This window comes from Carassius auratus, chromosome 48 (genome assembly GCF_003368295.1).
Source record: "Carassius auratus strain Wakin chromosome 48, ASM336829v1, whole genome shotgun sequence".
In the NCBI taxonomy this organism is placed as follows: domain Eukaryota; kingdom Metazoa; phylum Chordata; class Actinopteri; order Cypriniformes; family Cyprinidae; genus Carassius; species Carassius auratus.
The window spans coordinates 3,115,619-3,128,264 of NC_039290.1; the positions used below are offsets into that span (position 1 = coordinate 3,115,619).

Consider the following 12,646-nt stretch of genomic DNA (forward strand, 5'->3'; position numbering starts at 1 on the left):
TGGAATTCAAAATTTCTTACAAAGTTCTCACATTATAAATAAAAAATATATTAATAATAATAATAATAAAATAAAAGATTGTTAAGAGTCTAGCCTTACTGTAGGCCTGATATCGTCTCATTTCACAGGGTAAAGTACACCAGAGTACAGTTGCTTGTTACAACAAAGTGCATCAATAAGAAAAAAAAAAAAAAAAAACTAATTAAATGTCCATACTACTGTCACATTCACATATTGAATTGAAAGGACCTCTTAAACCTATTTAAACTGTACAAAAAATACCATAAACAGAGATTGAGCTCTCACTCAGACTGATGCTTCACCTAAATTTTATTGTGTTACACAATTTTCCCCTGGTCCTCTCTCTCTTTTTTCAGTCTGTATTGTCAGCTGATCTAAATAAACCTTTTCCTTTCCCTCCTGGTCCTTTGTTTGAAGGTGCTTGCACAGAGACGGTGATCTCTGAGAATGTAGATGTGTTTTGTTCTGGGGAAGATTGGCGAATGACGAGCTCTTTAAACACTGAGTGCATCATGTTATGCACTTCCTGCAAGATAGTATGGACAAAAATACACTTTAATAGAGGGAGGATGGAAAACTCATTAGGATTATAAATGAGATTGAAATGCCCTGACCTTATCCACTTCTGTTGAGAATTCCTCTCCACTTCCTCCATCGGCAGCGGTTCGTCTCATTTGAGGGCTGTGTAAGTTATAAATTGACAGATTTAGTCATGATTCTGTAGATAATAATCTGTGATTTTAAAATCTATGTAAAAAGCAAACAATCTAATTACACACTCTAATGTTTTCCGCAGAGCGCCAGGAGAATTTCCGGACACTGCATTTTGTCCTGTGGGTATTTGTAATGAAAACTTTCTAGAAGTGACAGGACTCGGCCCGACTCCGGCTTTATCACTAGTGACCTTGAGCCTAGAAAATGATTACAGAAAGAATTATTGTTCAGTTTAGCTAGTTATTAATGATTAATGAATTGCATCATTGGTCATCATTATGGAGTAAGAATTACATTTCATTATTTGACCATCATGTACTAAGAATTAATAAAGTTCTCTTAGATTACATGTTTGTTCCTTTCTTGTATTTATATGGAAAGTGTTCAAGTCACATGATAAACAGAACAACATACAACAATTGGGTTCCAGAAGTAAAAATTCACATTAATTTTCTCCTCATTTCTGTAACATTTAAAGACAGACCTACTGTGAGCTATGTGGTTGCTATAGAGTATTCTTTTGCGTAAGGCATTATTTAAAAAAACTAAAACAAATATTATTATTATTTTTTTATCGATTGCATTCAACAGCTCTGATTCCGCAGAACAATTTCCACCAATTTCAGTGCCAAATCAATAAATCAAACTCCCTACACTCTCCAAAAACTTAAAGGGGTCATATGATGCTTTTTTTTAAAGATCATTATTTCATGTATTTGGTGTAACAGAATATGTTGATATGCTTTAAATAAAAATACAACATAATTTTTCAAATACTGTACATTATTGTAAGTCCTCTATGCCCTGCCTCTCTTAAATGCATCATTAGCCGTGTTTCCACTATCGAGCTAAGACCGGGCGTGCTAGTGCGAGCCAGGGCCAGTCATGTTTCCACTGTCACTTCCGGGGCTTGATCGTGCCTCGCCGGGGCTTCCTCGGGGCCAACGGGCAGGTTTTTTTGGCCCGACGAAAACCTTGGGCCAAAGCGGGCCAGCTGGGGCTAGAGGAGGGGTTAAGAACAAAGGCAGAGTTTCTCCTTGTCTAGAGAGCGTCAGCGCAGATCATTTCAGAAAGATAACAGCTTTAACACCAGCATTAAAGACGTTTTAACCTGTTAACTGTCACTCACGTTTTTGAAGATAGACATGAATGTGCATGATACAAACCTAAATTTTTATAATTCATGACTGAAAACATTTTGTAACATGATTTTGATGTGCCATTTACATGGTAATGCAATGTTTGATTTTAAAATGGGTTTTGAAGGATGAATTTTGAGATTTTATGTTTTCAAGTGATATATAACTTCTGATGATTTATAAAAAGTGATAGGGAAAAAGGCAACGAGGAAGTCTTTTTTTTAAACAAAGGTAAAAGCTCCTTTTGTAATGTAGATTTCTGAGGGTGCACTCTTGTCATAAATTCATCTATTACTTTTCCTACATAATTTTTAACACAAAATATTGGTAAAATATATATTTGGGAGTCTTAGACCTTTCCAACGATATATAGTTTGTCAAGATTAGATTAGATTTGATTGTAATATAGTATAGTCAACGTAGGCGTCCCGTATACGGGACGGGGTGACATTTAACAGGTTAAAATAAGTTGAGCTCAAAACTCACTCTTAGTTAGCAGCAAGTGTTTGAAATAACTTGATCCGATGTGGATTATAATCACTAAACAAGGCAGAAATATTTATAAGCGATGTAAAAGACTATGCACGCTAAACATTAACGTTACTATAGTAAACATGGTAAATATGACCGCTTGGATAAATCAGACGTCAGCTTCTTATTCTCTATCACAATTGTGTATTTATTAAGTAACATTTTAACTGTCGTCTCATTTCGTGAGTTTAGCTCCACGTTGCATAATGACTTTTGTTCGGGAGCTTTTATAAAAATAGAGAGTCTGCACTACGGATCATTTCAGAAAGATAACAGCTATAACACCAGCATTAAACACTTTTTTAAATAAGTTGAGCTCAAAACTCTCTTTCAGTCAGCAGCGAGTGTTTGAAATAACTTGATCCAATGTGGATTATAGAATCACCATACAAGGCTGAAATATTTATAAGCGATGAAAAAGATATGCACGCTAAACATGTTACCATAGTAAACATGGTAAAATATGACCGCTTGAATAAATCAGACATCAGCTCCTTATTCTCTATCACAATCGTGTATTTATTTAGTAACTTATATTATCTGTCACAAGCCTGTTCTCGAGAGTTTTTCTCACGTTGCCTATCATAAAAGAATATAGCCCAATAATGTTTTTTGTTCGGGAGCTTTTATAAAAATAGAGATATTATCATTCATTCTAGATGTGACGGCTACTGTGGCTAATGAAACAAAAACAGACTCGACTGAACTCGACTGGCCTTTTTTCATGAGCGCAATTCATTTGCACAATTTTATTTCTTGTTGTAGCAGTATGAAACTAGACATAAAAGTCTTAAAGACTAAGGAGATGGTTGTTCATTTTAGCAGGAAAGCACTTGCACTTAATCTAGTGATTATTAACGGCACACAAGTGGATGTTGTTGAACAATATAAAGTATTTAGAAACAATTTTTGATAATATGTTGAAGTTAGCTAAAAATACTGACACTATAATTAAAAAGATCACAGAGACCCATTCTTAGATCTTTTTAGAAATCATTTGTTGAAAGCATTTTATCTTTCTCTTTCATTTGTTGCTTTTCTTGCAAGGTATTGTAAATGTGCTCAAAAATAACAGGTGTTCCTTCACGTAGTCTTGCATCTTGTTATGAACAGCAAGGGGTGAAGATGTTGCGTAAAATAATGGGAGATAGCACACACCCTTTGTATTCTTATTTTGAGTGGATGCCCCTTGGGAGGCGTTTAAGAACTTTTAGGCTTTCCACAATCCGTTATAAATCTACTTTTGTGCCTGATGCAATTCGTTTATGTAATAAATATAATTAATTGGTTTATATATATGTAATGTATTTTGAATATTTGTTAAGTGTTGTCTCTACATCTGAAACTGACAGTCAAATTAATTGCCCCATGGGGATAAATAAAGCTCTGAATGAAACTATGGTAAATGGATGGCACTTTGGCACTCTATGTAACAATAACAGCGCTTTTTTAAAGAATGAACAACCATGTGGTTTTACAAGTACATAAAACTCAAAATGGTTATGTAGTTCATGTCTCTACATTCAGCGGTTCGCATTAAACAGCCTGTGGGGGTTTTACCGTGTACTTTGCTCTGCTTTCTGCTCTTCTTCTGTCTGCTGTTTGCCACAACTGGATCTCAGAGTTTCCTTCCCTTTCTGATCTTGGCCTCCATCCACGCTGAACAACACAGAGGAAGAGGACTGAGAAGTGTTATGCCACTCCAGACTGTGGCTGGTAGTAACAGATTGTGGCATTGACTCAATAGTGATAAGTCTGTTGTTCCCATGAGTCACAGCTCAATCTTCTAAATGGCTTTCATTTGCATAACACCAAATACAATCATGAAAAGACAGTGACATAAATGAGTATACGTAAATGCATTGATTATGGACAATCAAGCAAATAAACAAGTGAAATCATTAAGCGGTTTCTTCAGTTGACTCTTTGCACAGCTCCGCCCCCTTGGTTACTGTTGTTCATATCGAGAAGCTTTACATAATGTCCCATATGAATTTTGAGTTAAATGTGCTCCTATATTTATTGTATATGTAAGTATATTATGCGTGTATTATTTGCTTTGAGTAATGTGGCTATCCAAAGAGATGAAAACCTACCTAGGCACACTGATATATTTACTTGGGATGAGACCCTTTGTTCCATTCAGCTCCCCTCTCCACCAATCAGAGGAGGCTTTGCTTTGTAGGACGAGACGGTCTCCATGTTTAAAGGACAGCTCAGCAGAAGAACGGCCTGTGTAGTTGAACAAGGCCACTCCTTGCAGCTCTGCACATCAAAACAGATCATAAGGAGTTGGTTAAGTTCTGCTAGTCCAAATGCTGATAAGTAAACCATGTTAACCATACCGTCTTTTGCTTCTTTTATTTGAGATTGCTCTGATTCTCCATCTCCTTCGGCCTCACTATAGACATGAGAAATATCACACATTGTTTCAAAGCAGCTTTATCAAAAATCATAACGTTTAGACTTTGTTAGCACATGTCCTTAGCACATACTATATGTGTGTGAGTGTATGTATGCACAGTGCACTTCAAGGCTGGAGCTTAATTCTTACCAGTCGTCTTCTTCCAAAGTCATGCACTTTTCATACACTGGCCCAGGTAATTCATTCTGGCTAGGGAAGATGCTCTCATGTTGGATAATGATGGTCTTGACCAGTGAGTTGATGCGCTGAAGCTCTGCTGCATCGCCGTTGTTCGGTCCCCTCACCAGACTGGGACCAAAACACACTGCCAGGTTATAGGGCTGCATCATGTTCTCATCACTGTACTGGGAGACACTTTACACACAAGTACAGACATTCAGATGTTGGGGGTTTGTGATTGAAAAAGAGCAAAAACCAAACACACCGTGTAATACTCACTGGTGAAGGAATGCGAAAAGATATCTCATGACAATGAGGAGTGAGGCAGGATATGAGGAGATGATGCACTTCAGCTGCGTTAATTTCTTTGTCTCGTCATCTATTTCTGTAATGGAGGTAAAGTTAAAGACTCCATATGATTAGTTAATTGTGGTTCTGTCTAGAAGTCGACAAAAATAAACTTTTAGCAGATATGCTTTTAAAACGTTCAGCCTTTTTTTAAACCAAAATATTGACTTTTGTCCAATAAGATGCTCTCTAAAATCTAGAATCTACTACCATTAGCTTGTAGCAAATAATAATAGCAAAATCAGTAAGTATATATATATATTTATTTGGGACAATAAAAACATTTAGAAAGATATAAGTACCGGTAGTAGTACTTATAATAAAAACAAGTATAAAATAGAACACACACACACACACATACACACACATATATATATATAAATATAAATCAATATCTGTGAAAATATAATATTTTTTTCAGTACGGAAAACAAAGAATGATTTATAAATTTCTTTATGTAACATAATACGCTAAAATAAAAATTCTTATGCTCACCAAGGCTGCATGCATTCTAAATGCACAATAAGACAATAATATAGTGAAATATTATTACAATTTAAAATAAATGCTTTCTATTTCAATATATTTTAAAGTGTAATTATTTTAAAAGCTGAATTTTCATTATCAATGTTAAAAAGAGTTGTGCTACTTAATATTTTGGTGTTTTTTTCTTTGATATATAGAAAGTAAAAATAAAAAAACCTGGTATTGTTTGAAATAGATAACTTGTAATATTACAAATGTCTTTACTGTCACTTTTGATCAATTTAATGCATCCTTGCTGAATAAAATCTTACTAATGGTAGTGTACACAATAAAGTAATTTGCTGAACTAAAAATCAGCCCTGCAATACGTCATGCCCACACTTCCTGTTTAAACAGAAAATCTCACCACAGGAAAGAAAGCATACACACGATCAACACACAAGCAGATAATGGTGTTGTAAAGTGCTCTTACGCCCACACTCCATCAGCTGCTCATAACTGTCCTCAGGAAAGAGTGGTTTCATTAGACCTCTAAAATAAAGTTTCAGCACTCCAGCCACAGAGTCCATGTCACAGCCCTCATCAGCAAGAGGGTCATCGCCTATGAATAAATACAAAAATCACAGCCTATTACTAATGCTCAGAGAAAGTGAGGAACATATCATTGCCCACTGCACATACCTTTCTCAAACGCATCCTTCAGCTGATTCACCACCATCTGAGATCCCGACACTCTGAACAATCCCTCATGATGTAGACCTAACCAGAGAAAACCAGTGATTAAGATAGAAAGAATGGTAGAAAGAGGCATTAACTACTGACTTAGATTTACCATTGAGGTTGATGAAGCGAATGCAGCTCTCCACCACGGCAGGAATGAGCTGTCCTGAGGCCTAATGGGGAGAAAACACAGAGTGAGTCAGATGCCTTGTACTGTTCTGAGTCAATCCAGAACACTTCCTGAATCAGAGATATTTACTTGGATGTATGATAGAAGATCCCCATTGAAAAGCTTCTGGCTGATCTGGGAACCAGGGTTACTCTTTTTATGACGCACAGATCTTTTGGAGCGTGTTCTAAATAAACAGTTTAATTGTGACAAAATGTTTAATTATAGTCATCACCAAAAATTAAAAAAAGGCATATTCTGCTCTTGCTACCCCAATAAAAATGAAGGAATTTACCCAAATATTTTTACAGAACAAAATGTATCTATTTTAAGCTTCAGCTTCCTTACCTGCAATGGTTACGGTCAACACTTTCAGCTGATAAGAAAAAGAGCCAGAAGAACAAAGTTGAAGAAATAATTGCATTTGTTTGTGTGGTCTTTGCTTTACAACAATGTCTGTAAAAATAGGAGACATTATTCCACCTTTCTGAATGGCAACCTTTAGCAGGTCATGTTTGGCCTCCAGTTTTGATATTAAAGAGCTGTTACAAAGATGCTCCCTGACTTTCTGTAATATAAAGTCACACGAAATAGACAATCTCAGACGAAAACAGCAATAGAAATATAATACTACTACTAACAATATACATAAAAATTATAGAAACATAATAGATTACCATGAAGTACAAACTCTCAGTGTCTGGAAGGCTGGCTCTGCGCCTCTGCAGATATGTCTTGCTGACTGATACATCACCCTCTGGTGAGGATGGGCTGCTGGGAAAGTCTGGGGTGGATCCAAATGTGTCCTCTACAATACCATCCAGCATGGAAGACTGAGCTGACTGAAGTAATTTGCCAGACTGCAACACATTTGATGAGTATTAAACCCAATTGCTAAGGAGTACACAAAAATACAGTATTAAATTATACAAATAGCCCTAAGTACATCTATCCTATTTTTAGTAGAGGGCCACATAACACGTGATGGTTTTGTGTACCTCCTCAACCTCCATGGTGACTGAAGACAGCCTGGACTGCAGCTGATGGAAGCGAGTCACCAGCTCGCCCAACATTTCACAGTTTGCTGACACCTCCACTTCCTGGATGAAGATATATACATAAGCAAGCACACATTTCTCCACTTATACAGATATATTTTATCAGGCAGTACCTGGTCGCCTTCACAGGGTTGATACTGAAAGCGGAGGGGCATGCAAAAGGCTGAGATGTTAGCCTGCATGAGAGTGTCTCTGTCCTGGTTCTGATTTAGTTCTGAAACCGTTGTGTCCAGCTGCTGCAACCCAGTGCTCAAGTTCTGCTGGGCCACTGGCGACTGGCCATGTAAAAACGAAACACCTTGGATATGGACTGGTGGTAACCCAGATCACAGCACTAAGAGGGCATGCAATGAGGGGTTGAGTTAAACCTGCTCAGTACTGAAACGTGATTGTATAGCTTGTGTAATGAACTCACATCTATGAGGGTGGAGAGATCCTGCAGATAGTATTTGCTCATGCATGCATTCGCTGCAGCCAAGTTGAGCAGGTAGTCATTGCGTGCTTTTGTGCACTTTAGCCGAATCTCCTGAACTTTATTTTGCCTCTGTGCACAGATAAAGAGATGAAATGTAGCCTCAGATGTAACTAGAACAATCACTTGTCCACACACATTTAGTGAGTCAATTCAGGTCTCACAATGTGACCACAATAACCAACTGCTGTGATCTAGTCTGCCTACCCTGTGCAGCTAACACTTGCCCCACACCATTCTGCACAGTGGAGGATGCAGCACATGTTCATGAAAGCAAAACATTCTCTTGTTCCCTTGATTCTGTCACCAGTCAGAGTTTTTGTGGCATAATGTAGATTAACATAAATTGCCACATTCCTAATTTTCTAGGAATGTGCCAACTAAATAATAAATGTCTACAAAGTGGTCTACATGTATGTATGCATGCATGCATGTATATATATATATATATATATATATATACACACACACATATACATACACACACACACTTGTATGCATAATATGTGGGGAAATATAGTGAAAATTCTCTCTCTCTCTTTTTGGTAATCAACATTATGCCACAAGTGCTGTTGATTAAGCTTAACTTGTACTGATTCATAGATGCATCTTTATTATAACCATTACAAACACAACAGTTTCATATGTTGGTATTAAAAAGGGAGTTATACTTTCTCTATTTGTCTTTCCATCTTTTTAGAAGCACTTTGCTTTTGCTTTTCCTCCAGTCTGACTGCATCCTTTAGTTTGCCTTCGGCAGACAGGAACTCAGTGTAGTACTGGTAATATGTCTTCAAGGTCTGGTTTTCAACATACACAGGAATAAGATTTGCAGTGACATTTTACAATCCATTAAATGTAAATTCAAGCAAAAATTGTGTCTGAAAAAAGAACGTGGCTTAATGAGAGGACTGATGAGATAAACTCACTGTATGAAGTTCTGTGGTGACCTTCTGAAGCCCATCCTGTAGCTGGGTGCAAATTTCTCTGCTCTGAAAATATAAATAATGTAAAAACAGAAATATAAATGATAATTTTAGCAACTTTCTATTACAATGTCAGGCGAGTAGTAGGTGGCTATGCGAAAGGTGTCTGTGCATTGTCTGCAAAGTATCAGTGCAGAGCAAGCCACATGTATATACATGGGCATGTTTGCTCCAAGACATTAAATATGTGGGTGTTTATTTTTGCAAATGTGGTAGGATGTAAAATTTGTCTGTGATGGTAGGTGTGTACCCGCTTGGCCAGGCGTTGGGCATGTTCAGCACAGTGTGAAAGCTGTTGAGGCAGAGTGTTACTGTAGCTGTCACTCAAGAAACTGTGATCTTTGCTCTCCTGCCGTGTTTGTGTCAACAACACCTGCCAGCAGTTAACCACTGACTGATGGCTGGGCTCCTTCCTGAGGGGCACAGGAACAGAGAACCGAGTTATCAAGTTCCTGGTAAGATACACAGCCATACAGGCATATACGTTTTGCCTAAAATAAAACCTATACAGTACCTTTTTAAAATTTGGTGTCCGTACCTTTTTTTTAAATATATATATAAATTAATACTTTTACTGAGAAAAGATGCATTTTAATGAATTAAAAGTGACAAAGTCTTTTATAATACAGTTTTCTAATTCAAATAAATGCTGGAGTAATGGCTTGAAGTAATAGCTGGAATACATTACTTTTTAATATATATTAAAATAGAAAACAGTTACTTTAAATTGTAATAATAATAATTCACAATATTTCTAATTTGACTGAATTTTAAAACAAATACATGCAGGGTTGGTGAACATACAAGACTCCTTTCAGCATTTAGAGTCACTCCTTTCAGAGTCACTTTACGATAATTTGTTAACACTGGCTAATGCATTAACTAACATTAACAATGAGCAATACAGTTGTTACAGTAATTATAAATCTTTGTTAATGTTTGTTAATTAAAATGCAACTGTTAGTTCATGTTAGCTCAGGTACATTAAATAATATTAACAGATACAACTTTTGATTTCAGTGATTTACTAAATGTTGAAATTAACATTAAGATGAACAAATTCTTCAGAAGTATGTTAACTAATGTAAACTAACACGAACACATTGAACCTTATTGTAAAGTGTTCCCAAATTATTCCAACCAACCCCAACCTTTTGATCAGTAGTATGGAATTATATATATAATACTTTTTGTGTAATTCTTTCTTGAAAAAAGTGTTTGGGAAATCTTTCTTTAAAATAAATTACATTGTTTTTTTTTTTAGGGTGGCACAAGTGCCCAATTTTTGTCACTATTTGGGGCCAATGAACATAAATGCATTTATAGGTTAAGACAGTTTTTCATGCATTAATGGTGATTTTTTTTTCTTTGCATATCCTCACTTCCTGGTTCTGGAGGAGAACTTGTCACACAGTTTGTCCAGTGAACGGGCGTACTCCCCTCGATCTCGCCTCGTCTGCCCGCAAATAATCAAACAGATCTTGCAACACCTGAGTCTTCTGCTCCAGCTGACCGTCAAATACCCTCAACTGATCGGCCAGCTGCAAAACGCACCTCTAGTGGAGAGAAAAAGAGACAGCCCAATTATATTTCTATATATGTTATGTTTCATTTGACAGGTGTTCAATAACAATTAACTGGAACATGTTGGCTTCACAAATTTAACAAGACGGATGGCGATGGAATAACAAAAGCTAACAATGACAAATACTTCTACAACATTAAGATTAATAAATGCTAATTTCAATATTCAACAACATTGACAAGTTGTATCTGTTAATATTATTTAATGTACCAGAGCTAACATGAACTAAGTATGAACATTTTTTATTTTTATTAACTAACTTAATATCAAGATGAGTAAATTGGTTATCTATGATTTCGGAAGCACATACAAAACCTGCAGCAGAAACGGATCAGCAAATTTCATAGCATTGGAAAGCAATCATTTTGGCTTTCCATTGCTCAGAAATCTTTAAGGGTATTAAATATTAGGACATCAATACCTTTAACTGTGTATCATAGTCTGTCGTGCTCACTCTGTCCCTCCACAGTTTGACATGGGAAGACATCGTAGCTCCAGCTAGGGTGATATGAACAGAAGCTTAATAAGAAGTTTAAAGAAATATACTTGAAAACGATTTTCATTGGCACTTCATGCTTTTTAATTTGATATTTTGACGATCTATATGACTCACAGTAATGAGAAACATGTAAATTGACTTTCAGTGTGGACTAGTGCAAGTTTAAAAGCTATATTCAAATTTCTTTGGCTTTAAGATCTGAGTACTGAGCAATCAAGCAACAAGTCTATAAACACTTTCTGCAGTTGACATCATAAAAAAATGTCTTGCAAATATACGCAGATTCAAAAAGAAAAAATTAGAATTAATAAGCATAGCCTATATACTCTTCAAAGCAACTCCAGCACTCATCATCTGTTCATTGCAGGAGTGTCCTCATTCGACATTTGACCGTGGTCATCCGTCATGACCTACAGTACGGTGGATGTACAGTGTTACTGTTCAATTTTATGTGAAACAAATTGCACCATCTTTTTTGTCAAAAAGGGGGAAGGAGAGACTTCCTGTGTCGAAGAGCAAATCAGACAAGGCAGCAAGCACATTCTCACCGTGAATCATGACAACAGGCCACCCCCTCAGACTCTCTCCTTCTGTCATTCTTCACAGAAACTTCCCCATTCACATCCCATAAAAGTAACCAAATGTTCACTGACATATCGTCAACAAATGTTAACAGGCATATTCAGAAAATGAAACATGCATGTTTCCGAATAAAAACAAAAACAAATTTTAATAAACTTTCTTGGCATAGCTTGCTAGCTGGCTTAGGTTAATAATAATAATAATAATAACAACAATAATAATAATAATAATAATAATAATAATAATAAATTAATGAATAAAATATATTATAAAATATATAATTTTATAATATATATATATATATATATATATATATATATATATATATATTGCTAAAATAACTTACTCTCTATATATATATATATAGAGAGAGAGAGAGAGAGAGAGAGAGAGAGAGAGAGAGAGAGAGAGAGAGTAAGTTATTTTAGCAATATGTGTGAAAAAAAGTTTAATATGCATTTTTAATTATATTATATGTATTAACCAAAAGTAATGTATGGGGAAAAAAGACAAATTAGCACGTGCAAACGGACAACTACATAAGTAGAAAATATTTCACACATTAAAACGACAAAATTACGCTATTATTGCATTTGTAAGTAAAAGCACAACACTTACCTTAGTAATTCCTGCAGATGTTCACATTGGCATTCTCAATATATCATCATAAACAACTTCCAAACTCCTTTATTATCGCACGTCCAAACCAAAGCCCTAAGAAACTGTCTTTGCCTCGCACATACATAAGCACT

The 12,646-nt window shown here is 35.9% G+C and overlaps 1 pseudogene; it reads right to left on the reverse strand.

Annotated features, from left to right (window-relative positions):
* Positions 1-312: 312 nt before the first annotated feature.
* On the reverse strand, positions 313-12,640 carry LOC113065529 (SLIT-ROBO Rho GTPase-activating protein 3-like; annotated as a pseudogene).
* Between the last annotated feature and the right edge of the window lie 6 nt (positions 12,641-12,646).